This window comes from Oryctolagus cuniculus, chromosome 18 (genome assembly GCF_964237555.1).
Source record: "Oryctolagus cuniculus chromosome 18, mOryCun1.1, whole genome shotgun sequence".
NCBI lineage: Eukaryota > Metazoa > Chordata > Mammalia > Lagomorpha > Leporidae > Oryctolagus > Oryctolagus cuniculus.
In genome coordinates this window covers 46,604,700-46,632,432 of record NC_091449.1, presented here as the reverse complement: position 1 = coordinate 46,632,432, position 27,733 = coordinate 46,604,700, and the positions used below count along the sequence as shown (strand labels likewise).

The 27,733-nt window shown below is 37.6% G+C and overlaps 1 long non-coding RNA gene across 1 annotated transcript in view; it reads left to right on the top strand.

The window, feature by feature from the left end:
• The window catches only part of LOC103348478 (uncharacterized), a 77,778-nt gene extending 53,558 nt beyond the window's left edge, over nt 1-24,220 (top strand). Inside the window, exon 4 of the long non-coding RNA XR_011384273.1 lies at nt 21,410-24,220. This is a non-coding gene — a long non-coding RNA (uncharacterized lncRNA). The remainder of the gene's footprint in view (nt 1-21,409) is intronic.
• The last annotated feature ends 3,513 nt before the right edge of the window (nt 24,221-27,733 follow it).

Here is a 27,733-nt window from a genome sequence, read left to right as displayed (position 1 = left end):
TTATGTTGCTCTGAGCAAGTTACTTCATGTTTTTTGTTTTCATTTGCATATATATAGTACATATAGTAATACCTAACTCATTTTTTAAAATAAAGTTTATGTACCTGATTCATAGAAATTGCCCAACACACATGTACAAGGGTGGTGTGGGTGGTATATGCCACTATTTTCATCACATGTGAACTCTACCTCATATGAAGTCCATGAAAAAAGACTTGAATGTGAATAGTTATCCAAAGGGAAATTGAGTTAATGCTTTTAAATGGTAAATAGACACTATATCAAAATATGTCTATAACTGTACTGAAATAGGGACTTCTGTTACTATTGCTTATAAAAAGTTGTATTTATTAGCCACTTTCCATTAAAATAGAGCCAATGCTAAAAAGAAGAAAGCTAAATAAGGAGTGTGCATAGAACAAAGAGACTTATGTCATTCTACTTTGCTATTTACAGTTATTTGAAGCAAAATTCACTTTTACCTTGCTATATTTTATTCTACCATTTGGAAATAAATATTCAATTACATTTGCTAAAGTTTTTCCAAGAAAATGTTTTCAGAAAGGATATGGGACTCTTTATCTTTTGAAAAGAAGACGCGAGAGCTTTTTTGTTTTAGTTTTACATTTATTTTTATTTGAAAGTCAGAGTTACAGAGAACAGGAGAAACAGAGAAAGAGATTTTCCCTCTGCTGGTTCACTCCCCAGATGGCCGCAAAGACAGAAATGGAGGTCTTTCAGGTCTCCCACTTGGAGGAAAGGGGGCCAAACACTTGGGCATCTTCCACAGCTTTCCCCAGGTCATTATCAGGGAACTGGACCAGAAGTGGAGCAGCCGGGACACTAACCAGCACCCATAGAGGATGCCAGTGTTGCAGGTGATGGCTTTACTTGCTATTCCACAACACCAGTCCTGACTCTAAATTTAATATTGACAATCCTTTGGAGCTTAAAAATTATGTTATGTTGATTGGGTAAATCTCAAAATTAGTCAATTGAATCTAAGAAAATATTTGCATAGCTAAACCCAAGACATTTCACAATCAATATCAATACACTTCATAAGAATCCATTGATGAATGTAATGATGGACATTATACTATTTATAAGGAGAATACATTGCAGTCTTAGGGGAAAATCAGGGGAAAAGTGAGTGGTAAATCTACTTTCTGTTCTAGCCTTTGATTGTTTTACTTCAATAGTGATGGCCCAAACTTTGCCTTGGTCTTGGGATATTTTATAATAAGTATTTTGAGGAGTCTGCCATCTCCTTCTTGGTGCCTAAACATTCCCTATTGTTATTCAAGGCATGATTGCTTCCACAGTTCCCTCTTCTTTCTCAGTTATACCTCTTATTATGTGGTTTTGCCACTTTGTTTAGTGCTTGTCTAGCCTATTATATTTGAAGCTGCAATGTGGCAGGGGAAATGACTATCCTCCTTATTCCTGATCACTCATCACTAATACAATTAGGGAAATTAGATATTGAAGGGAATGGATTAACAGATGAATGGGCAAATTAATTGAATTCTTGAAATATTAAATTTCTATAGATCTCATGCCTGAGGAAGAATTTTGGGTCATCCTTTTCAACCTATCTCCAAAGAAAACATAGTATTTTTTTCTCATTCCCTTTAGCCAATGAACCATGCTACTTAATCAAGTTCAACAAATTAAAGTAATGTTGGGTAATTCTTACTCTCCTGTACAGAGACCCAGATTCCTCTTTCTGTTGGAGAGCAATTCATACCAAATGCACCTGTTCCATTAGATTTTGAATAGTTGGAATGCTGATATGGAGATTTTACACACTGTACTATTCAAGTTTGTTCAACTTTTATTATTGTTGCATTGACTGGATATCAGTAAATAGTCATTGAGCACATTTTTATTGGACATCTATAAAATACCTAAGCATCAAGTCACACAATTATTTTGTGTATCCCACTCTGTTCTTGTTCTGATTAACACAGAAACCTAGGCCTTTTAAAACTTGTTTAAAATTAATATCTTTAAATAAGTAGCAAAGTATTCTACATAAGGTAGAAATATCACATTTTTTGTAAGGAAAGTATTTATATCTTTATAATCCCCAAGTTTTCTTATTCCAATGGATCAGCTATATATTTCTTCAGCTGAAAATAATATTTGGCTATTAGATAAACCATTACAACCATTATACACACATATATACACATTGTTTCCTATGATTTGAATATGACAAGATTATTTCAGAGATTGATCAGATATATTAAGACAGCTCACCTGGAAGTAAAATCTTTTTTGTTCCCAGTGCAGCCCTTGTGAGACATTTGTTTTGAGCACAATTTCATTCTGAGAAATGAAGGCTTAGCTTTTCCTTTCAGAGGACATTAAAAGAAATGTTTCAACTTAAATTGTTCAAGAATTATCTAGGTCACATTCACAGCCTTTAACTGGTGTGGTGAGACCTTTCTTTGTCTCCCAGATGGCAGAGGCTCTGTAAGTGTGTAGAAAGATGGTTAGGGAATCATGGTTTCTCAGTCTTATTCTCACATTTTCCTCAGTCCCAGGAGTGATTTTTTCAGCTTTTGAAATTCACAAACTTAATTTCACTGGTTCACAATGTGAGAGGACTCTAGCCATAGTGAATTGATGCATGCTATTCTAAAACGCAAGAGCATGGTACAGAAGCCACAAAGCTAAGGCATTAATTTATATTTTTTGAAGTACCTGATGGAAGAAACATTACTAACTGTTCATCAAACCATCTGTCCTGAGGAGATAAAAATATTAGGAATCTATAGATACAGTGTTCCTCCAACAAACGCTATCACACTGCTCTTTAACTTGGAGTGCACTGTTCATGAATTTTGACTTTCACAGGGGACCTAACTGTGCACCCGCATTTTGTACTCAAGGGCTGGATTTGTGGCACTGATACCTGCAATACCATATCCCATATCTGAGTACTGGTTTGAGACCCAGCTACTCTGCTTCCCTTCCATGGTCTTGCTTATATACCTGGAAAGGCAGTGGAGGATGGAAAAAGTATCTGGGCTGCTATCATGTATGTGGGAGGCCAGGATAGAATTCCCAGACCTGTCAGAATGGCTGAAATCCAAAATACAGAGAATGAAAAATGCTGGTGAGGATGTGGAGAAAGGAAATTAGTGCAGCCACTGTGAAAAACAGTATGGAGATTTCTTTTAAAATCTAAAAATAGACTTGTCATGTGATCCAGCAATCCTACTATTGGGTATATACATAAAAGACTTCAACATAAAAATCAGAGGTACTTGCACTGCCATGTTTAGAGCAGTACTGTTCACACTAGTCAAAATATGGAATCAACCATGGTGTCCATCATCAGAAAAATGGATAAAGAAAATGTGATATATATACACAAGGGAATATTATTCAGCTATAAAAAAGGATGAAATTCTACCATCTGTAGTAAAATGGACACAACTGGAGGACATGATGTTGAGTGAAATAAGCCAGACTCAAAGAGACAAATACTGTGTGTTCTCCCATTTAAAATAAATAAATCTCCAAGTTTAAAAAAAATAAAAAAGAAAGAAATGTCTGTGCGTATCAGTATTGCTGCAAATATAGTTTTGTAAAACTTTCTTTTATGCCTTTGTGAAACCAATGATTAAGAATATCGTAATATGGGACCAATGCTATGACTTAGCTGTTAAAGCCACTACCTGTTTCCAGCTGCCAAGATCTTGGGCCCCTGCAGCCACAAAGGAAACCCAGAGGAAGCTACTGGCTCCTGGCTTTGGAGCAGCCCAGATCCAGCAAATGCAGCCATTTAGAGATTGAACCTATGGATGGAAGATTTCTCTGTCTCTCCCCTTCTCTCGCTCTGCAATTATTTCAAATAAGCAAATAAATCATAAAAAAGAAGACCTCTCTTTTTGCTTCTGCCTCTCTGTAACTCTGCTTTTCAAATAAATAAATAAATCTTAAAAAAAAAAGAGAAATGGGCAAAGGACTTGAAATGCAAATGGCCAACAGACGCATAAAAAAAGGCTCAGGATCACTAGCCAACTGGGAAATATAATTTAAAAAACTGCAATGAGGTTTCACCTTACCCCAATTAGAATGGCTATCATCCAAAAATCAAAAAATAATAAATGTTAGTGAGGATGTGTGGAAAAGGTACCCTAATCCACTGTTGGTGGAAACGTAAACTTGTATAATCATTATGGAAGATTGTATTCCTCAGAAATCTGAAAATAGATCTACCATATTACCCAGTCATCCCACTCCTGGGAATTTACCCAAAGGAATTGAAATCAGCAATGAAAGTTATTTGTACCCCCATGGTTATTCAAGTTCAATTCAAAATAGTTAAGATAAGGAACCAACCCAGGTGTCCATCAAATGATGACTGGATAAATAAAATGTGGTATACAAACACTATGGAACACAACTCAGCCGTAAAAAAGAACAAAATCCCATCTTTCCAACAAAATGCATGCAACTGTAAACCATTATACTTAGTGAAATAAACCAGTCCAAAAGAGAAAAATATCATACTTTTTTCTACTTTGTAGTAGCTAATGTAGAAAACAAAAAGAATGAAGAGAAATGAAACAGACACCATGTTTTGACTGCTATGTTTAGTCCTTGTTTATATTCCTGCGGAACTGGGGTCTTTATACTTTTTACTTGTTGATGTTATGGTTAGTGGTGCATTAAGCCTGTGATTATAGAGTGGACTCAAATTATGTATTTGCAAAAATTAAAAAAAAATAAAAGAAAGAAGGAGGGCAAAGAGGGAGGAAAGGAGAAATGGAGGACATTATGATTATCTTCTTAGAATTGTACCTATGAAATATGTTTCCTTTATATTAATAAAACTTTTTAAAAAAACAAAAGCATTCACTCACCACATTTAGTGTTTTAAGGTCAAATAAATTTAAAAAATCATGTGTCTGTATAATCTAAACAAAGATTCACATACTGAAATTTGTGAATATATAAATTTAGTTTGTCTGAGTCATGATTTCCTAAAGTGTGTTCACTAGGGAATATAACACTACCTCTTTTAATTTTTATTAGTGAAGAATACCTTCCTAGATCCTATATTCCAAAAGTTTTCATGCATCCATATTAAAAAACAAAAAAGAACTTACTGGGATTGGCCCTGTGACATAGTAGACTAAGCCTCCATTTGTGGCGCCAGCATCCCACATGGGTTCCATTTTGTGTCCAATGCTCCTAATCTGATCCAGCTCTCTGCTAACAGCCTGGGAAAGCAGTGGAAGGTGGCCCAACTACTTGGGCCCCTGAACCCATGTGGGAGACCTAAAGAAGCTCCGGGCTGCTGGCTTTGGTCTTACTCAGCCCTGGCTGTTGTAGCCATTTGGGGAGTAAAGCAGTGGATGGAAGACCTTTCTCTCTGTCTCTCCCTCTGTCTGTAACTTTGCCTTTCAAATAAATAAGTAAATAAAGTCTTTTTAAAAACTTGTTGACAGAAGTTAACAGAAAACAGGAAAGATCAACTATCTACTTATGAAATCAGATATTTTACTACCATTTTCATTTGGACTGAATAAGTCAACTTGAGAAAGTTGTGATTTCTTTATGGTGGGATTTCAGTCCAATGGACAGCAGCTTTCTGGATGGTAGTCTATGTGTCAGACATTCCTAACTTCATCTTCACAACATGTGTGCAATCATTTCAGCTATGCTGGTGTTCTCTGGTTGCTTAACATCTCAGACAGGTTTTACAGATGCCTACCATAACTCTGAAAACATTGATGGAGCACTTATCAAAATAGATATTCTTGACTTCCTCATTTTTCTATTTATTTTGTGGATTACAAAAATATTTAGCTATATTATTTACCCTACATTATTAATCATACCCCCAAAACAAAGAAAAAGAACACAAATAAAACATCAAATAGGCCACATTCAGATGGCAGTAAGGTAAGTTAGAGGTAAGCATTTCTTCACTACTGAAATAAGGAGTGTTAGGTGGGAAAAATCCCTATAATATGTTGTTTCCACTTTGCCAATCCATATTTTGTTAAAATCATCACTACCATCTGGCAAATGTGGCACAGTGGGGGATAAATTCACCACTAAATGTAGCCATAAGGTCCACACAGAATTTTCAGCTTTTCTGTTGTACTCTCAGCTGCATTATCATTCCTTGTCTATTTATTATGTATTAATTACCCAATAATCATCAGTAAACTAGCTTCAAGTCAATGGAACAGAGGGAAGAAGCTCAGTAGAGGCTATATAATTTTTGAGATGAGGAAAAATATTATTAAGAAAAAAGACATACAAATAATTATAATTTTATTTTATTATAAGATAAAAAATCAAAAACTTCATAATAGAAATATTTATTGCTTCTCCTACATATGAGCATTATGACAAAATACTTAAAATGAACAGTGTGTATTAGTTTTCTAGGGCATAAAAAATAATACAGACAGGGTCCTTAAACAAAGAAATTTATTTTCTCACAGTTCTAGGGGTTAAAAGTCTCAGATGAGATATTTGCAGGTCAGAATTTTTGGCAATGTCTCCACTCTCTTACAGAGAACCATCTTCTCACTGTGCCTCCCCATTGTTACTCTTTGATCTGTCATGCCTGTGTCCTACTCTCTTCTCAGAAGGACACCCATTATGTGAAAATAGTGCTCAACTTAAACACTTTGTTTTGGACTAGTAATACCATCAAAAGCATTGTTTCCAAATATGATCACATTCCAAAATATTTAAGAAAAGGATTTCAACAAATGAAGACACTGTCTATCCTATAATAGTAAGATTTGTTTTTGCGTACATATAATTATCACATAGATAAAAGCTTGAAAACTCAAGAGTGGGAAATCACTGTGGCATCACAGATCCATGCTACCTAAGCACTAACTTTATTCTGCCTTAGAAATTTTTCATGGATGGAAGCAGGTAGCCTAATAGATGGCATGCCTACATCCCGCATCAGAGTGCTTGGGTTTGATTCCTGGCACTGGCTCCTGTTTCCAGCTTCCTGTCAATGTAAACCTGGGAAAGTAGCTGAGATGGCTAAAGTAGTTTGGTTTCTGCCATTGCAGATGTTTGGGGAGTGAAATAGTAAATGGGATCTCTCTCTCTCTCTCTCTCTCTCTCTCCTTGAAAAATAAATTTTAAAACAGAATAGTATATATAGTAATTTACTTGTTTCTCACATAATGCTACAGAAAGGCACTGATAGTGGTACTATTTTAGAGATGAGAAAAGTGAGGTTTACAAAGATTAAGTGACCAAATAAATGTCTCATAGAGACAGCCAGAGTATAATTAAAAAAATTGTATTGATTTATTTGAAAGGCAGAGTTACAGGGGCGGGGGAGAGATCGTCCATCCAGTGGTTCACTCCTCAAATGGCCGCAATGGCAATAGCTGCTATCCCAGGATAGGAGCCGGGAGCTTCTTCTGGGTCTTCCACATGGGTGCAGGAGCCAAACACCTGGCCATCCTCCACCACGTTTCCAGGTGCACCAGCAGGAACCTGGATCAGAAATGAGGCAGTCAGGACGTGAACCATGTGGGCTGCCTGCACAGCAGGCAATGACTTTAGTTGCGATAGCACAGCAGCAACCCCCCAAAAAATTTTTAGCTCCAGACTCATTTCTTCTTTTCTGGAACTTGCTGACTTCAAGTATTCTGATTATGAAAACCACATCAGCATGTGCTATAATAGTTGATTTGGTAAAATAGACTCAATTTGGATAACATTGGTGTGCTTGAAAATTTACAGGAAAAATATAAGAGGCTCCTTAAATTCATTGACATCCAAGTAGAGCCTTAAAACTATTAAAGGCTAAACCAGTAAAAACAGAAGAAAACACCAAACTGTATAAATAGATTGTTCTCAGAACTTTAAAAAGGTTGTACATTTAAAATATTCTATGCATTCTTTTCTGTTGCAAATGTTTTTGGAGAATCATATTTTATTGTAATTCCATTTTCATTTGGTCAGCTTTTCACTTACATCCTTTAGTTTGTGACCTCAAGAGGCTTCCATAGCCTTGACAGCTCACAACAAGAGCCTCGGGTGATTACTGACGTCATAAATAAGAGTGTCAATTGTTAAATCAACAACAGGAGTTACTGTGCACCTGCTCCCCATGTACGACCTCTGTCCTTAATGTGTTGTACAATGTGAATTAACGGTAAAACCAGTATTCAAACAGAACTTTATACTTTGTGTGTCTGTGTGGGTGCAAACTGTTGAAATCTTTACTTAGTATACACCAAGTGGATCTTCTGTATATAAAGATAATTAAAAATGAATTAATGAAGAACGGGATGGGAGAGGGAGTAGGAGATGGTTTGCGGATGGGAGGGTGGTTATGGGGGGAAAAACTGCTATAATCCAAAAGTTGTACTTTCAAAATTTATATTTATTAAATAAAAGTTAATAAAAAATAGAAAGAAAAATCCACAGTATCTCTACTGATGCAAATACAGGGGACTGTGAGTTGGAGTCAAAGAAAAGGAAAGACTGACACTTGGATCTAATGAGCAAAGATGTAAATCAGCAGTGGTAAATCAAAGGCGGAAAAATGAGCTTCCGAATTTGAACACTGTCAGGTTGAATAAGAATGAGAGCGTCCATCTGTCTGAGGTGGTAGAAATGTGTGACCTCTGGACGAGGTGGAGAGGAATCCTTTAAAGATGAAAAATGAAAATGTCACCAAAATTTTGAGAAAATACTACTTCCCAGGAGCAGATTAATGAAGCAGAAGCAAAGCTCCAACTGTCAGCAGCTGAATTATTAAAAGAGGAAAAGTAGAAACTATGGACAGGTGCAGACTTGTGTAAGAATTGAAGAATCTTAAATCAAATCTCCAAGTGAATCACTAAAAGCTTTATTTGACTTTTATCTGAACACTTTAATGGTTTATTTGCTTTAGATTTTAATAGGGGTTTATTTTTTGTACATCTGTACCCATTCTCTTCCAAAGAGGAATAGTCATAATTCCATGCCAAACATTGCAGATGGGGAAAATGGAGAAAAAGCAGACTGGTAGTACCCCAGGGCACCCATCTTATATGTGCTTCCAGTTACACATCCCTAATGCAAGCACACCTTTGAAAAATTTTCCTAGCAGGTGAAGCAGATTAGGGGATTAAAACTCTCACTTTTGGCCCACTAGAACCAGATTTAAATCATGGCTCTTAAAAAATATTTCATTTGTGTCCTTTGACAAGTTTATCTAAAAACTTTAACTTGGATTTTTCATTTAGAAATACCTTATGATTAGGGTGTATGGTGAGGATTTAAAGCAATAAGATATAGAGAGTACAGCTGTCTTATTTCTTTACTATGATATCTCTGCCCTGCTCTGGTTTTGCCTGCCAGAACTACTTCTTGGGACAGTTTGGATTCCCTAAACCATTTTCCTAGGCTACAGAAGAAACAGTTGATTAAGCAGAAAGTCAAATTTATGACAATTTGTAGTTCTAAATATGAAAATGAACACTGCCCAATTGTGAACATAAAATCAGAGTCACTCGCAGAAGGTTCATGTATTTGTTTGTTAATTATAAACATATTATTTTAAATATCATTAATCATCTGAATTCAGAAATTCTACACAAAATGGACAACAATCAATGCCCTAATTCAAGTTTCTATAAAACAAGTTTTGTATACGAATGCATTGATTTCCTTAGTTAAGCAACTTGTAAACTTTTCCAATGAATCAGCTCTATTTAGGAATAGCACATATTTAAGCAGAAATGCACATATACTTGTATATTTCTGAGTATGTAAGTATGTAGATTAAATATTTTACAAGATGTCACTGCAGTAACTATCTTTAATTGACTATGCTGTAATCTTCATATTTGACTTGACATTTATCACAAAACAAAATGAATATAATAGAGTACACATGTATATCACATGCATGCATAAATTATATTATTTTAATTATGAATTAAAGAAGATATTCATAATTGCATTGGTGGATGCTGTGACACATTGAACAGACTCTCCTTTCAGGAACCAAGGACTTATTCTTCTACCCGTTGGAACTATTGCTACAAGGACCTTTCATCAACAATTTTCAGCCCTTTAGGTGGGTTGTCTCAGAAAAGGAAAATAACACCATCAAGGGTCATACCTCTTTCTTGGGGCACCTTACATACAACACATGATCACCACAGAGGTATAAATGCTCGATCCTCAAGTTTTTTCTTAAAAATATTTTTATTTATTTATTTGACAGGTAGAATTACAGACAGTGAGAGGGAGAGACAGAGAGAAATGTCCTCCCTCCGCTGGCTCACTCCCCAGATGGCCACAACGGCCGGAGCTATGCCGATCTGAAGCCAGGAGCCAGGTGCCTCCTCCCAGTCTCCCATGTGGGTGCAGGGGCCCTAGGACACGGGCCATCCTCCACCTCTTCCCCAGGCCACAGCAGAGAGCTGGACTGGAAGAGGAGCAACCGGGACTAGAATCAGCACCCACATGGGATGCCGGTGCCGCAGGCAGAGGATTAACCCAGTGCACCATAGCGTGGCCCCAATCCTCAAATTTAACCAAGCATCTAACTTCCTTTCCCAGAGGGTGCTACTAAGAACACTATCTACTAAAGCATCTTGCATGTTTATATCAGAACCAGCTTTCCAAGGAACAATACTTGGAGAAGGATTGCCTGAAAAGAGAAGATATAGACAGTTAACCAACAAAAATGACAGAAATAAAATCAAAATGCAACCATTGTTTTTTGAGGTTTACAAGAGAGCAGAGAGAAATATGATAAAATATGGGAGATATTTTCCCTTACAAAGGGGTAATACCCATTTCACATGGAACCCACTGTTCAATGATGTTAGCAACACAGACCACTTATGCTAAAATTTTGTCTCTACCCCTGCCTAGCTTAGGTACCTGTGGACAAGGCATTTCAATCCTCTTAATACTTTTGGGAATGTCAACTGATAGCTTGTCTGCCTGACGTATAGCAGTACATCTGGCATAGAGAGAAGCTAACTCAGTCACTAACTAACTAAATAAAAACTAATCAATTGTAAAGACTACAATCGCTAACAGTCAAGTTATCCATAGAATTGAGGCTCATCAATGTAGTTTTCAAATCAGTTGATTTTTTTTCCTTCTGCTTTGTAGTATAGAGTTCTACCCACATTTCTGAAACAAAGGATGCACAGGGTGATTTCTTGTTCATTATGCATTACCTCCCCCAATGGATTTGTCATGGGACCATTTCAAAGAATGAGTGTGCTTTCCTTTGTCAATCCAGACCTTTGCTCCTCTGCTCTCTACCCTGCTGTGTTCCAGGAACTAATGAATCCAGGAAGCCCCAACGTTCTCTACCTGAAAAAACTATAGATGAAAGTAGAAGTTTGCAAAAATAATCACATTTTTAAATCCCCAAGCAAACTCTCTCAAGTTAGTTAATGTCCCAGGAGGGGAAACAGGGAGATGGAGCATTCAAGCTTAGTAGTTTGCAACAAGTTTAATGAAGTCATTATTTATCAAGATGTGATGGGTTTGTAGGGATGAAGAAACAAGGAGAGTAATAACTGGGCACTGGAATAGATGAGCCAAGTGGACATAACATGCCATAAACTGTGACCTTTGATGACCCACAGGGAGCTGGCATTGAAAAGTTTGTGGGCCGAAGACAGCTCAGTCTTCCCTGAACCTCTGACCTCATTGTGATGTCTCCCATTGGCTCAATCTACATTGTTTCTCTTGTTTCTTCATCCCTTGTATTTATTGCATCTCTCCCCTATTGCTAGCCCTATGGTAGATCACCATCCCTTGCTGGTTTCCCTACAAACTGTTCACATCTTGATAAATAATGACTTTATTAAACTTGTTGCAAATTACTAAGCTTGAATGCTCCATCTCCCTGTTTTCTCTCCTGGGACATTAACTAACTTGAGAGAGTTTGCCTGGGGATTAAAAAATGTGATTATTTTTGCAAAATTCTATTTTCATCTATATTTTTTTCAGAGGCACCTTTCTTCATTATATGGGGCATGAAAATAGATTATCTGAGCTGCATTGAATGTGAATTCTCTGTAACTTTATTCATAAAGTAAACTTGTATACCCAGTTCTATTTACGTGTCTTAAGTAAGCAACTGGATTAAAAATACTGCATTGTTTTTAAACTGAGAAATCTCAACCAAGGAGGTTACCTACAGAGAAAAATGTCATCTTTTAGAATTCATAATTATTATCTCTGAGAAGTAAAAATAGACTCTTTGTTTTGTCTAACCTAAGGAAGTAAATGTTATGTAATACTGTTACAAATACCTATATATGGTAGGCATTTAACCTAGTGATTGAGATACTGGATCAGATGCTCACATTCCACCTGAGTGCCTGGCTACATAGCCATCTCCAGCTCCTGACTCCAGCTTCCTACTAATGGAGAACTCTCAAGTTCAAGTAGTTGGGTTCCTGTCACCTATATGAGAAACCTAGACTGAGTTCCTGTCTGCCAGATTTGGTCACAGCTGGAAACTGTTGCAGGCGTCTGGGGAGTGGGCAGTGGATGGGAGATCTCTCTCAGTCTGCCTGCCTGTCTCTGTCTCTCTGCCTTTCAAATAAATAATTTAAAAATACACCTAAAAGACAAAAAAAAGTATATTCTTGAGTACAATAACCACCACTAGCTCAATACTACAGATTGTTTATGTTATAAAAATAGTATAAATTATGACACAATCAACCATTTAAATATCAGGTGTAATAACAAGACTTTTGTGATTAAAATAGTAATACCCGGTAGAAGATTTTGTCCTCATGTTGGATGAGAAAAATGTCAGGAGGGACAGTTGAAAATGACATGAAAATTTCTGGAATAAAACACATTTTTTGTGTGTTATTGCATTCAAGATAAAGGGCATGGATGGTATTATTTGCTTTTTCAAATTCTTTTAACTCCCAATTATTAACATGTGAGAATAGTATCTCACACAGACCCACACACACACACACACACAGAGTTATAAATTCTAAAATGAAGAAAAATAAAGAAGCAAGTTACTTCTTCATACATCTTTTTTTTTTTTTAATTTACTTTATTTATTTGAAAGACAGAGTTACAGAGAGAGGTAGAGACAGAGAGAGGGGTCTTCCATCTGCTGGTCCACTCCCCAGGTGGCCTCACCAGCCAGAGCTGTGCCGATCCGAAGCCAGGAGCCAGGACCTTCTTCCGGGTCTCCCACGTGGGTGCAGGGGCCCAAGGACTTGGACCATCTTCTACTGCTATCCCAGGCCATAGCAGAGAGCTGGATTGGAAGAGGAGCAGCCAGGACTAGAACTGGCGCCCATATGGGATGCTGGCGCTTCAGGCCAGGGCTTTAACCCCATGAGCCACAGCACCGGCCCCCACACAAAATATGTTTAAGGAATGAGTTTGCTTTAATCTGGCTGTGGAAATTTGAAGAATGAAGTGAACATTCCCAAAATTACTCTACAATTTTTTATAATAAAGACCAAAATAGCACAGAATCTTGGATGAGAAGACTGTAACAAGTATCATCCTATTTCTCGCCAAATTATACTTAATTATTGTACTGATCTTAGTGTTATCTTTTAAAACTGAATCATTTTTACAAGGAACCAGATCAGTTCAATATAAATTTTCAAAGACATGAAAGTACTCATATAACAATGCCAGAAATTTCAGAGCAAAATCACCTTAATTCTTGGAATTTAACTCATAACCTTTTTTGTCTTTGCGACATATTTCCACTTAAATATTGTCAAAGAAATCATAGGAACTCAGCTGGATATTAATGTTGCATGAAGAATGAAAAAATACTTGAAAAATATTTTGTGGAGGGATAATTCCCACTTGTTAGCAATTGGGAATTCAAACAATTTAAATACATAAATAATATCATGTGTGCCCTTTACCTTGAATGCAATCACACAAGCAATTTTATGTTGACATCTAGAAATTTTGTGTCATAAAATGTACATTCTCATATTTATATTTTTTCATAACCCTCTACCAGGCAACAGTATTTTTCCACAAAAATACATGATATTTAATGGTTGATTTCGTCATAATTTGTACTACAATTAGTGCCCAAAACACTGAGTTTTATCCCAAGATAGGTCATATCAGAAAACTCCACTGAGATTTAAATACTTTCTCTTCCTTTCTTATATTAAAAATTTTACATGGCCAAATGTTAGAATTTGCAGGTATTTGCTGTTATGTAATTGTGAATGGCAGGTTAATACCACCTTGGGTTTAAGCAGAAACCTTGGCTGAGAGAAGCTTTCATCTTCACACAGGAGAGTTTCCTGAGAGCTTTTTGGTAGATACAAACAGAGAAGCTGCTTTGCTTCAACTGCTGCTTGCAAACACACCTGTTGTTTGAGAGCCAGGTCGTCAGACAGGTCTTAGGTTCATACACCAAAAATTGCCTAAGAGACTGATGGACAACTGAGGTACTGTTCTCTGTATCACAGTGACCTATAGGCACATTGGTCTTCATGAAAGTCATGGATGATCTGTGTAGGTGGGGAGGCAAAGAAACTGTGTAATCACTCCAGTGCAGCCAGGTCTTTCAGTGAAATGAAGACTTTAAATTTTTTCATCTGTTTCCCTTGATACATTTGTAAATCTAAGTAAATATAACATTAAATTGAAGCTTCATTGGCCAATTGTGAATAAGAACCCAGGCTACAAAAATTTAGTTCCTCAATTTTATATATTTTATATTCATTTTTATACATAAACTACATACAATTTTGTATATTTAATATGCATATATTTTTTTTGACAGGTAGAGTGGACAGTGAGAGAGAGACAGAGAGAAAGGTCTTCCTTTTGCCGTTGGTTCGCCCTCCAATGGCCACCACGGCTGGTGCGCTGCGGCCGGCGCATCACGCTGATCCAAAGGCAGGAGGCAGGTGCTTCTCCTGGTCTCCCATGGGGTGCAGGGCCCAAGCACTTGGGCCATCCTCCACTGCCTTCCCAGGCCACAGCAGAGAGCTGGCCTGGAATAGGGGCAACCGGGACAGAATCTGGCGCCCCGACCAGGACTAGAACCCGGTGTGCCGGTGCCGGTAGGTGGAGGATTAGCCTATTGAGCCGTGGCGCCAGCCGTATATTTAATATGCATATATTGTAAGAAGACATTCAAATCTTTAAAAAGTTTAGGAAGAAATAAGATTAATCTTTTGAAGAAATTAATTATTTGGAAGGCAATGTGACAGACGTAGAGACAAAGAGTTTTCACCTGATGAATTAATCCTCAAATGCCGATTACATCTGGGGTTGTTCCAGGCTGAAATCAAGAGCCAGGTGCACAGCCTGAGTTTCCCATGTGGGTGATTCATCCAGTGCTTGCGTCATCACCATTGCCTTTTAGAATGTACACTATCAGGAAGCTGGAATTGAAAGCCTGGCTGGGACTTGAAACCAGACACTCACATATGGGTTGCAAGCTTAGCAAGCATTTTCTTTTTTTGTTTGTTTGTTTGCTTGATATGCATTTCATTTATTTGTATTTATTCCCAGTTGGCCACTGCAGCTGGGTCAGATCAAAGCCAGGAAGCCAGAACTTCATGCTAGTCTCCCCCATGAGTGGCCAGGGCCTAAGCACTTAACGTGTCCTCCACTGCTCTCCAGGCACATTAGCAGGGAACTGGACTGGAAGCGAAGCATCTGGGACACCAACTGGTGCTGCAATATGGAATGCTGTAAATGCAGCCAGAAATTTAACCTGCTGTGTCACATCACTGGCCCCCCAAGCAATTTTTAAACTGCTATACCAAACATCCACCCCTTCCTTTTGAAGTTCTTATTTTTTAAGACAAATGGGATCAAGGATAGAATGCATTTTCCATGAACTATTTGAAGTTGCTTCATGTATATACATATACATACACACATTTGTTTGCACACTGTACTGCTTCTTTCAGACTATTTTCTTTTGATATCTGGTTCCTGGAATATTTGTCGTACAGTTGTTCTACAAAATAATTCATTTTAAAGATTGCTTAAAATAAAAATATCACAAGGAGGTGGTGCTGTATCACAGCAGATTAAGCTACCATTTGGGAAGCCAGCATTCCATATCAAAGTACTTCTCCTGGCTGCTCAGTTTCCAACTCAAATTCCTGCTGATGTACCTGGGAAGGTTGCAGAAGATGGCCCAACAGCTTGGGCCCCTGCTATCCATGTCTGAGACCAGGATGGAGTTCCTGCCTTCTGACTCTCCCAGAGCTGTCAGCTTTGTAGCCATTTGGGGACTGAACCACTGAATGTAAGATTCCTCTCTCTCTCTCTCTCTTTCTCTCTCTCTCCTTCTTTTCAAATAAATAAACGTTTATAAATTCCATAAAGTGTGTTAAGAAAGTTCTACTTTAGTTGTTTTTTCTAGTTATTTCATTTTGTTTTTCTAATTCAGTTACAGCCTCTTTTTAGACTACACAACCTGTATGTTAACTTAAACTGGCGCTTCAGGAAGCAAAACTGTTCAGAATGACATTCTCTAAGGAAACTGTCATGCTAACATTGCTGCTTGCATTATTTGGAATACTCAAGAGTCCTCTAAGATGACAAAGTTCAATGTTATCTGTTGACTAGATGAACCATATATCAAAACTGCTGCCTAAATTTTGACATAGTCCATTGTGTGTTTTGAGAAAAAAATTAGAGTACAGAATCTAAAAATTCACTTTGTGTGTTGCATTCAAATTGATCTAATATTAAGAAAATAGAAAATGTATAAAGAACTGCCTTTGATATTATCTGGCTATGCAATGCTTACATTCAATGATTAGTAAGATCATTTTATTATGGTCTTGCAATCCCTCATTTTTTTAAAAAATGTATTTTTGTATTTGAAAGGCAGAGTTACAGAGCTGCAGAGGCAGAGAGAGAAAGAGAGGTCATCTATCCACTGGTTCACTCCCCAGATAGCTGCAGAGGTCAGAGCTGGGGCGATCCGAAGACAGGTGCCAGGAGCTTCTTCCAGGTCTCCCACGTGCATGCAAGGGCCCAAGCACTTGGCCATTTTCTACTGCTTTCCCAGGCCATAACAGAGAGCTGGATCAGAAGTGGAGCAGCCAGGTCTCGAACCAGCATCCTTACGGTATGCCGGCACTGCAGACAGCAGCTTTACCTGCTGTGCCACAGCTCCGGCTCCTAAAAAAGTGTTTTGACTAAGGATAAGACAAGAAAGGTAACATCAGATTTGTAGGGGAATTAATAGTGGTGTCAAAGAAATGTTATCACGCCCCTTAAAAAACCTCAAAATTTAAGGATGCAAAAACAAAAATAGCAAAAAACAAAAACAAAAAAACAGAGGCAATAGAAGCCAAATAGATTAAAATTTTAAAAGCTTTACACAGGAGAATGTAACACTGAAGCATTAACTTAGCTACTCATTGACCCTCAGAAACAGAAAAATTGTTAAGAAGGATGGCCAAATTGTCTTTTTTTTTTAACTTTTATTTAATGAATAGAAATTTCCAAAGTACAGCTTATGGATTACAATGGCTTCCCCCCCATAACGTCCCTCCCACCCGCAACCCTCCCCTTATCCACTCCCTCTCCCCTTCCATTCACATCAAGATTCATTTTCGATTCTCTTTACATACAGAAGATCAGAAAGTTCTTTAACTCTGAAGATGTTTCTACTCCTGCAATTGCTAATATCTGAGTTTTATTTACGCTGTGTCTCCCTGCAACAGAAGAAACTAGAACATCAGGGGAATGCCAAAGGCCCAAGGAAATTGTATTTCTTACTTCTTTTTAATTATGTTTTGAAAAATTTCCTTAATTGTTCAGATTTTCTGAGACATGCGTCTGTGGAGACACTAATTGAACCCAACATCCTTCCTAGTATCACTGGGCATAGTATCACTGGACATAGTTCATATATGCTAACATAAGCAGATGTTTTCATCATTTCTTCTTTAGCCATCTAACACAAAAAGGCCAGTGTACTAAAAGTTACATGTTGGGGTAGGAGTGGACTGTAATGCAGTCAGTTAAGCTGCGACTTGGAATACCCACATCTTTCATCAAAGTGCAGGTGCAAATCCCTTCTATCGTTCAGCCTCCTACTAATGCATCCTAGGACTCAGCAGATGGCTCAGCTACCTGGGATCCTGTCATCCGTGTGGGATACCTGGATGGAACTGCAGGCTCCTGCTTTTAGACTGGCTCACAGGCATTCGGGAAGGGATAGGAACAACTGAATGGAAAATCTCTCTCTCTCTCTCTCTCCCCCCCCCACCCCACTGCCTTTCAAGTATATGAAAACAGTAAAAGAAGAACACCATAGCCTTTTTGGGGGCCTGTGTACAATAAAATGAAGTAATAGAATAAAATACAATAGAACAAAAGACTAAAATTAATAAAATGTAATCTTTCTCTCCTTTTTTGCTGACTACTCTCATTTTCTGAAGAGAAGAACGTTGTGACTGACCACAACATATGTACTTGGTTAGCAAATTTTTATGTGCATCTTTGGTATTGGTGGTTAACAACTTTCCACATGTACCATTTTCACTTGGAAATTCTGGTATAATTGGTGGGTATAAACTCAGATTCTGGAATCAGAATGCATGAACCAAAAACTAGGATCCAATCATTTATAAAGTCAGCACAGTGACTTCCATACTGGTGACCTGTGGACTACTTTAGCGATGCACTCTTGCTCAGCAAAAGGGATGATTAAGTCACTGCAAAAATAAGATGCTTTGTGCATATAGTCTGCTGTCAGGAGCACTGCAGGAAGAAACAAGAAAGGGAGGAAAGGCAGAACACAAGGAACTGAAAGAGGAAAGCAAGTCTTGAGAATGGGAAAGGAAAGCACTCAAGTAGCTTCTACCACACATGCATCCTGCCGAGTATTTTATACACATTTTACGAGGTCCTTCAAAACTTTGTGGAAAATGGAAATAAAAAGTAAGTTCATTGTGAAGCATAAAATTTTGAAATCCATGCATATGAGAGACTTCAAAAGGTTTATGTAAAAATATGTATTATGAAAAATATATTCAAAATATTTATGTAAAATCTATATTATGTAATATATAAGTAAATATATATATTGTGTAAAATATAAATGTAAAATACATAGAATATTTATGTAAGATATATTATATAAAATATAAATATTTATGAAAATATATATGTAAATGTATATTATGTAAAATATATATTATGGCACAAGGTTTAAGCTACCACTTGTGATGCTAGCAGCCCACATCAGAGTGCAGTCTTGGCTTCTCCACTTCCAACTCAGCTTCTTGATAATGTGCCTAGGAAAACAGTGAAAGATAGATGAATTACTTTGGCCCCTGCCACCCCTGTAGGAGACATAGATTCAGGTCCCAGCTCGTAGCGTTGGTCTGACCCAGCCCTGTCAGTCATTTGGAGAGTGAACCATCAGATGAAAGATCCTTTTCTCTCTCTCTGTCTCCCTCTCTTTCTGTTTTTCTGCCTTTCAAATAAATAAAATAAATCTTTATAAAAAAGAAAAATATGGCTTTGAACTTCAGAAATTTTGTATCAATGTAAATTTTATCTTTTAAAAATGTATTTACTTTTATTTATTGAAAGTCAGAAAGACAGAGAAATAAGGACAGAGATTATCCACTTGCTGTTTTGCTTCCCACAATTTGCTTCTCACAATTTATTTGGCTCTGTTTTTTTGAAAGGGAGGGAGGGAGGGAAGAAGAGAGAGAGAGAGAGAGAGAGAGAGAGAGATTGTCCATTTGCTGGCTTGCTTCCCAAACACCCACAAGGGCCAAGGCTATACCAAGCTGAGGCTAGAGAGTCAGAATTCTTTTCTATGCAGGTCTTCCATGTGATTGACAAGCACCCAAGTACTTGTGCCATTGCTAATGGCCCTCGGGAGGGGTGTGCATTAGTATGAAACTAGATTGGGAGAAGAGATAGGACTTGAAAACAGGCATTCCGATATGAAATGCAAGCATCCCAAGTAATATCTTAACTGCTGCTGTGCCAACTGCCATTCCATAAACTTAAATTTGAATTCAAATTTTTGTATCAACTTTTTGAAGTGTTCTCATTTATTTCATAAAAGTAAATAAGTTCTTATTTACTGATGAAGATGTTGAGGTTGAATATACTTAGTGAATCAGAGGTCTCATGACTACTAAGCAGGTGAATATGAATTTAATTGCCTATCAGTCTTTTTAAATCAGTGATGTCACCCTCAGAACATAGAAGATTGAAAAGTGAAGTGCACGAACATATAATTATAATGCCAAAGAGACAATAAGTACTCTATAATAATTGGTTATGTAGATTAGAAAGTGACGCCATGACTTGAAGTAGGCAGGCATACAGGTTAAAATTGTTAAATTTGTGAACTGGAAGACCATGCCTTTTTGCCACGCCCCTATGTGACCTCATGCCCCTACCTGATGCCTTTGCTATGCCCCTGAGTGGCCTCATTCCCCTACTTGGCCACACGTGGGTGCCCAGCAGTCAATCAGGTTAATTAACCACGCCCCTTTGGAAGTGGGTTAAAAGCCAGGCCACGGTATGGCCCGGCCTGCTCTTTTGCCCTGGCCTCTTGCTAGGAAGGGGCTTGCTGTAGCCTTGTGCCTCCAGGGCGCATGGCCTTCGGGCCATGTGCTCTAGGCTTCTTGGCCTAGATGCTCATCCACGTGGCTGGTTCCTGGTGCTCGGTATGAACCTCCATTCACTTCTCTCTCCTAAGTAAAGCTCTCACTCTCTTATGCACCTTTCTTACTAAATAAAAGCTTAAGACATACGATGCTGCCTCGTTTCTGTGCCGGTATTTAGAATTCTTCTCTAAATATTAGGCAAGAACCCTCTCGGGCTTATTAATATCGGGGATTTAGTAATAAGCCCGTGGTGAAATCGTAAGGCAACCCAAATTCCGGTAGCCCATGTGGCACCCTGGATAGCATTTCTAGGGAACTTTAAGGGGCCACAATTTAGTGTAAATTTTAGGGGGTCTTTTCCGATTTCAGACTGATGTAGGGTAAGTGCTCAACTGAAGCCACTTACTTTCTCTTTCTTTGTTTGAGGTTAGTAAGAGCACTTTCAGGGAGACTGGTGGATAGATAAACATACTTGACTTTGTAATTAGTATTTCTCATATTGACATATGTGAAAATACAAATCCAGTTGTATTGGAAGAAACTTAAATCCCATAAGTGTCAAAGATGTAGTTGGCTCTTGATTTGTATGAGCAAGTACAATTCGTGTAGGGTAGGTAAGTTGTTAAAGGTCACAACTAATTATCTCGGTCAGGAAGACTTGTCATGCTATTTCCCCTTTTATTTGATACTTCCAAAATACAACCTGATATCCTTTAATACCAAATGTTATGGACGTTGTGGTCTGCCTGATACTCAGGCTTCCCTTCTGAATCAGTGGATTCGTTTTTCAGTGCAGCTGAAGGTGTAGGCAGCAGAAGGCTCTCGGCTGACTGTTCTTGGAGGAATTTCTCCAAAAGAGCTGCCTCACCTGTGATGATGCCTGCTCCCCTGTAGCCTGTGCCCTCTGATTGGTCAATGGGAAGGACCAGCTGCTGTACTTCAAGGTAGCACAACCCTGACAGGCCAACCTATCACAAGAGTTCCCCAAGTAACTGTCTGAGTCTTGCATTACAACTAAATCACTATTCAATTCCTCCCCCTAAGCAACCCTACTTCACTCAAATATCTGATCTTAAGGATGTTCCCAATATATGAACCCTCTATTCTCTACTTTTATCTTAGGAACCTGACTTAAGACACCAAATTATTAACTATTCCCTTGAGATCTTCTACTTTCCTGTGGAATAAAGACTGTGAAACACTAACTTTTGCAATGATATCTTCCCAGTTGAGAATGCTGTACCCCATTCAACTTAAATTAAGTATTAATTAAGGTGTGAGCAAAAAATTGATGATATATTCAGGTTATTATAATTCTAGTATGTTTTGTTAAAGAAGTATTTTAAAAGGTGTTGATAGAGTGCATGGATATCAGAGTTATTAGATCCTGAACCGTGGGTTTCAGAGCAGCAGAGTGGTTGCTATGCGTAACTGCAAAAGACAAGAGAAAGCAAAGAATTTGGGACAAAGTCCTGTGAAGAGGGCTGCATTGACAAGAGCTGTGGTTGTTTAAGAAATATTTAATTCAAATGAACCCTGTAGGGATCTGGGGAAATGGATCCACCAAGGCTGAAAGTATGGGGTGGGTGGATTAGAAGGAACAAAAGGAAGACAATGACAACCAAGAAAACAGTTATTTGCTTAAGACCAGAGATGGTAAGAAATGATGCCGCTATGGTACTGCACTCTAATTTCATGTATTCCATCATTTGATATAAAAAAGTACACATATACTATTTTAATATCATGGTATGTCTCTACATTTATATCTGGGGAATATTTTCAGATTCTTAAGAACACAGGTTAAATATTTTTCATTTTAGTATATCTACCACCAAGTATAGTGCAGGTTACAGTACAAGCATTTACTCCTTGCTTATTCAGTGCCAAAGTATAGTTAGTCTGCCTCCCACTAAGAAACTTTCATTCTTTTTCTTGCACCATAATTTCTTGGGAGAAGATACATGAAGATGTTAAAAATAATGGGACATCTGTCCAGAAAGTCACAACAGTTGACTAATTTGGAGATAGATAGTGTAATGGCTGCCATGGCTATAATGCCACTATATTCAGAAAAATCAATACAAGTGTATTAAATAACTGAGTGACTGAAGGATGTCAGCGACACAACTATAACTAAAAAAAATGAGTTTCATCATTCCAGCACCACCATCTCTTTATAATACACAGTAAGACATCTTTGAATGAACGATGAACATATGAATGAATCACTAGCAGCCCCTGGACCAGACATACATATTAAGAAATCACAGAATAAAATGTTAAAATATGAAAATCAGATAATCTGCTTAAGGAGGTTACCAAAATACCTTGTGAGGGAGAATTCAGCTTCAATGAGAATACTCTGAATTAAGAAACCATTGACTTTAATTAGTCACTAAGAATGAGAGTAATTTCACCGAACAACAGAGAAATGACAATTGCTAAGCTCCTGATAGTCAATCATGATACTTTGACATAAAGGACTTGTCATCACAGGCCTCTGTGGAAAGAGAAAGGGAAATTTAGGCCTACCAGGGGAAAGATCTGCCAGGCATCACAGGCCAAAGAAACAGGCCCAGATGGAGTCCTGTGGACTTCTGCCATCTCCTTGGCTGGGCTGAATTGCTTCCATTTGCCGGCATCTGTCAGTGCAAAAGACAAAATCTTTCTCCTCCCGCCCTCCTACTTCTATCTCTAACACCCACCCCAGCATTTTCCAATTTTTATTTTGTTTCATTGTCTCATCACTTATTGGAGATCAGCTCTGGAACTCTTCTCCCCACCAAAAGCAGCCCACTTCCTGCTGTACAGGCGCTTGCTTTTCTGCCTGCAGCAGGTGTTATTGTTTAAAAATACCAAACAAAACTCCTTTAGCTACTATATCAAGCATTGCTTTAGAAGCTTTATATAATTTTCAGAGCAAATGGCATTAAGAAATTTGCTCTTGCACCTGCCTACTCTTCAGATTTGCACGAATGTTCATTGCTGTACAAATGTAGCCTGGCATTCGGTTCTATGTAATACAAAATCAGAGGCTCTGTCCATCTGGACAGTATCTTCCAAAAGAGTCATATATTCCTATTTTAATTAAAGCTCTTGAAAGAATAAGGGGGGATTTCCACATTCTATGCTGAGATATTTTTAAAAACACACAATATTAAATATTGACAAGAGGAGCCTATGCCTGTATTTTAATCTCTGTGAGATTTATGTCTACTTTAATATGGTAAAAGCTGACTACCAGTTAGTACTTGTTGGAGAATTTTCTTAATAATATTGAGGAGACAAACAGTTTGAGATCCATAATGTGAACAAATATTCCTATGTTTTATTATCATCAGTGATTGCCTGGTTCAAGAAGTTGCTAAAGATCTGGATTCATCAAAAGATATTTTAAGAAAATATTTTTAAAAGGAGATTAAAATGGTAAATGGATAAATTCAAGCCAAAGTAGACTAATGTTCTATGTACATGTATTTTTTTAGGTGTTGCTTTAAATGAAATTTAAATCTTCTCATATATTTTTCCAAGAGTGAAATAATGGCTTCTTAAACCTACATTTTCCGAGTAAGTTATTATGTGCATTATATTATGGTTTCTTATTCTGTATCTTTCTCCATGGTCTTTTTTTTATTTGACAGGTAGAGTTAATAGACAGAGAGAGAGAGAGAGAGAGAGAGAGAGAGAGAGAGAGAGAGAAAGGTCTTCCTTCTGTTGGTTCATTCCCCAAATGGCCGCTACAGCCAACGCTGCACCAATCTGAAGAAGCCAGATGCTTCTTCCTGGTCTCCCATGTGGGTGCAGGGCCCAAGCACTTGGGCCATCCTCCACTGCACTCCCAGGCCATATCAGAGAGCTGGACTGGAAGAGGAGCAACTGGGACTAGAACCCAGTGCCCATATGGGATGCCAGCAACGCAAGCGGAGGATTAACCAAGTGAGCCACGGCACCAGCCCTCTCCATAGTCTTATTTCATTCTCTCATAGTTATAGGAATTAATACTATAATTAATGCAATAATCTATTGTTATCATAGCATTCAATTCTAGTATCAACAAATGTATCTCCCATACTGTACCATATAAAGTTATCCAAGAAAATAAAGATGATACTATAATTATCATGTTGAAACAATATTACTTTCTCCACATCACAAGACCCAGAAGAAATTCAGAAAGCTTTGTATTTGGGTCCATTGACTTTCTTTGTAATCTGTTTTCCTATTGATCCTTTGCCAACTTATCTTAAATTACTGCTGACATTTTTGCTGAGTGATTTTTTTGGGTGTTGGGTGAGACAACTGTCCTGTACAACGTAGGGTGTTGAGCAGTATCCCCTACTCATTAGGTTCCTATAGCATTGCCTCACAATATATAGCAATTCAAAATGGCTCCAGAAATTGCCAAAAATGTCATGGACACAAAATTGCCCTTTGCTTAAGGGCCAGCATTGTGGTGCAGTGGATTAAGCTGTGCCTTGTGAAACCAGCATCCTCTATCTGAGTGCTGGTGTGAGCCCTGGATGCTTCACTAACAATCCAGCTCCCTGCTAATGCACCTCAAAAAAACAACATATGAATGCCCTTTTAGTGGGCCCCTGAGAGTCATGTGGGAGATTCAGATGAGTCCCAGGCTCTGAGCTTTGGCCTCATACAGCACTAGCTGTTGCAGCCACTTGAGGGTTGAACCGACACAGGGAAGATTCTCTTTCTCTCTCTCTTTACCTCTATCTTCCTTTCAGGTAAATAAACCTTTTTTTTTTTTTTTAAATTAAAGTGTCCCTTGCTGAAAACCTCTGATCTGAGCTTTGGTTTCATGGAACTCACATAGCTCCTTAAACAAACAAAACCATTTATACATGTAATTTATTTTTCACCTGACACCTTGTTACTCATTCATCATGATCTAATTTAAGCAGTGTTGCTTCTGTGAAGTTTCAGTCATCTTTCTAATAAGTAGCTCATTGTGCCTTCCAAGAATTAACCCTTGTTTCATTGCATATTGCCCTGCATTTAAAAACAATTATTTATCTTCCATATACATCTAAGAATTTATCCAATGCAGAAAATTTATCTTTTTAATGCAGATCTTTGTCTTGTTACTTACTCATTGGAGGAGCTTATTTAGCTAATGTTTTGACGAGTGATTGAGTAATCAAATTATACTCTGAAAAGTAGGTGTTTATCTATGTGCAGAAAACACTAGCATGTAGTATATGCTCAACAAATATACACATAGAGAAGGGATGAATAAGATTTAATGTAATGCAATTCCAAGTGGTAGAAGCCAGTATAATATAAATTGCACCAAAACAGTGAATGCTATAATTTTCCCAGATATTCATTTCAAATTATGAAACCTCTCAGAATACTTGCCTTTATGCCTAAATGAAGTTGTTCATGTCAAAAGTTATCCCCATTTGAATTAGGATATTCTGAACAAAATAGATCTCTGTTCTGTATTGTCTATGCTACAATGTTCTCTGGAACAGAGAATGACTTACATGACACCAATAGTCTTTTATCCATGCAAATTAACTGTGGCCCATTTACCTTTTCCCGTCACTCTTACCTTTTCTTCACAGAGCAAGTCTATTGTTCTTCAAATCTTTGTGTGGCTGAGCATGAACTAATATCAGCACATTTATGCCCAGGAGAGTTTATAGTCTGGAATTCTGACAGAATAGCTTGCAACATGAATTTGCATTATGCGTGTAAGATAATGAAAATAAGAGAAGGGGGAAACGATGATGGGATATTTGTGAACTCTTTCTTCTCTTCTTTGCCATAATCTGAATCAGAAGCAGACAGGTCAAGGTTGATGGTTAGATCCTAAATACAAATTTGTGAAACTCAAGGTAAAAGATAAGGGCCTTCTCTTTACCTTCTTATTGTCCCATTCCAGGTTTGTGATGGGCCTTAGAATTAGCCCTTTCTACATGCCTTCAACGAAGCCGACAGGAAAACCCATCTTTGGTGATTGCTAAGATATGTAGGAACTTTTCTCTGTTGATCTGAATTGCGTAAGTTTTTTAACTGATAGGGAATTTTGTAGTGATTTTAACACCAGCATTATTAATACAGTAGACCAATGTAGGTTAAAAAGATAGCCACATAAAGGAAAAAGTGGGGAAAAAAGACTGGTGAAACATGTCAAGATAAATTATATGCACCCATTTGTGCTTAAATGTAGGTGTTTACAATGATAAATGGAATAGAAGCCATGCATGTATTCTTACTAATATTTTGTTTTGGCCCTGTTAGTGTGTCAACACATAATTGGTAAGCAGGGTGGAATGCAGTTGGGTTTAGAATCTGTGAATTAACCTTTTCGCTAATGTCACCTTTGGTTTTGGAACTATAGTTTTCTTGTTTGGGGGCATTATCTGTACTACAATATAGCTCTTATAACTTATAGCTGATGAAATAATAGTGAATAAAATTTACCATAGTTTGACAGTTTAAAAAATGTTTTAAAAATGCAGTCCTTCACAAATATTTTAAGATAATTAAAATATAAAGATGGAATCCCTAAAAATCTCATGACATGGTAGATATTTGGCATGATAAAGACAGCACTTCCCATACTGGCGTGCCTTGGCTCAAGTTCTGGTTCCGCTCCTGATTCTACTTTTCTGCCATTGCTCATTTTGTGAGTCAGCACATGATCACTCAGATAACTGGGTCCTTGCCACCACATATTGGTATCCAGATGGAATTCATGTCTCTTGCCTTCAGTGTGGACCAGTCCCAGCTGTTGTGGATGTTGGGCTAGAACCAGAGGATTGAAGGTTCTCTCTCTTTCCCTCTCTCTCTTTGGTTTTCTGCCTTTCAAATACATAAAAATAAAATGAAACAAAAGCACGAAAAATGTTGGTGAAAATGTGTATTGTAAAATAATTACAGATGGATTTCAAACATTTTGCACCAAATGAAAAAATATTAGCTTTTAATCACATTATGTGAACATTTCTCTTTTTTGAAATTTATCATTTATTTCTTTTTTTGTCATTTATTTTCTAAAAAAAATTCTAAGTACCCTTGCCTGCAAGAATATCATACAACTATCCTCGCTGAGGAGAAACTAAAAATATGAAAAAGTATTATTCTTTCCT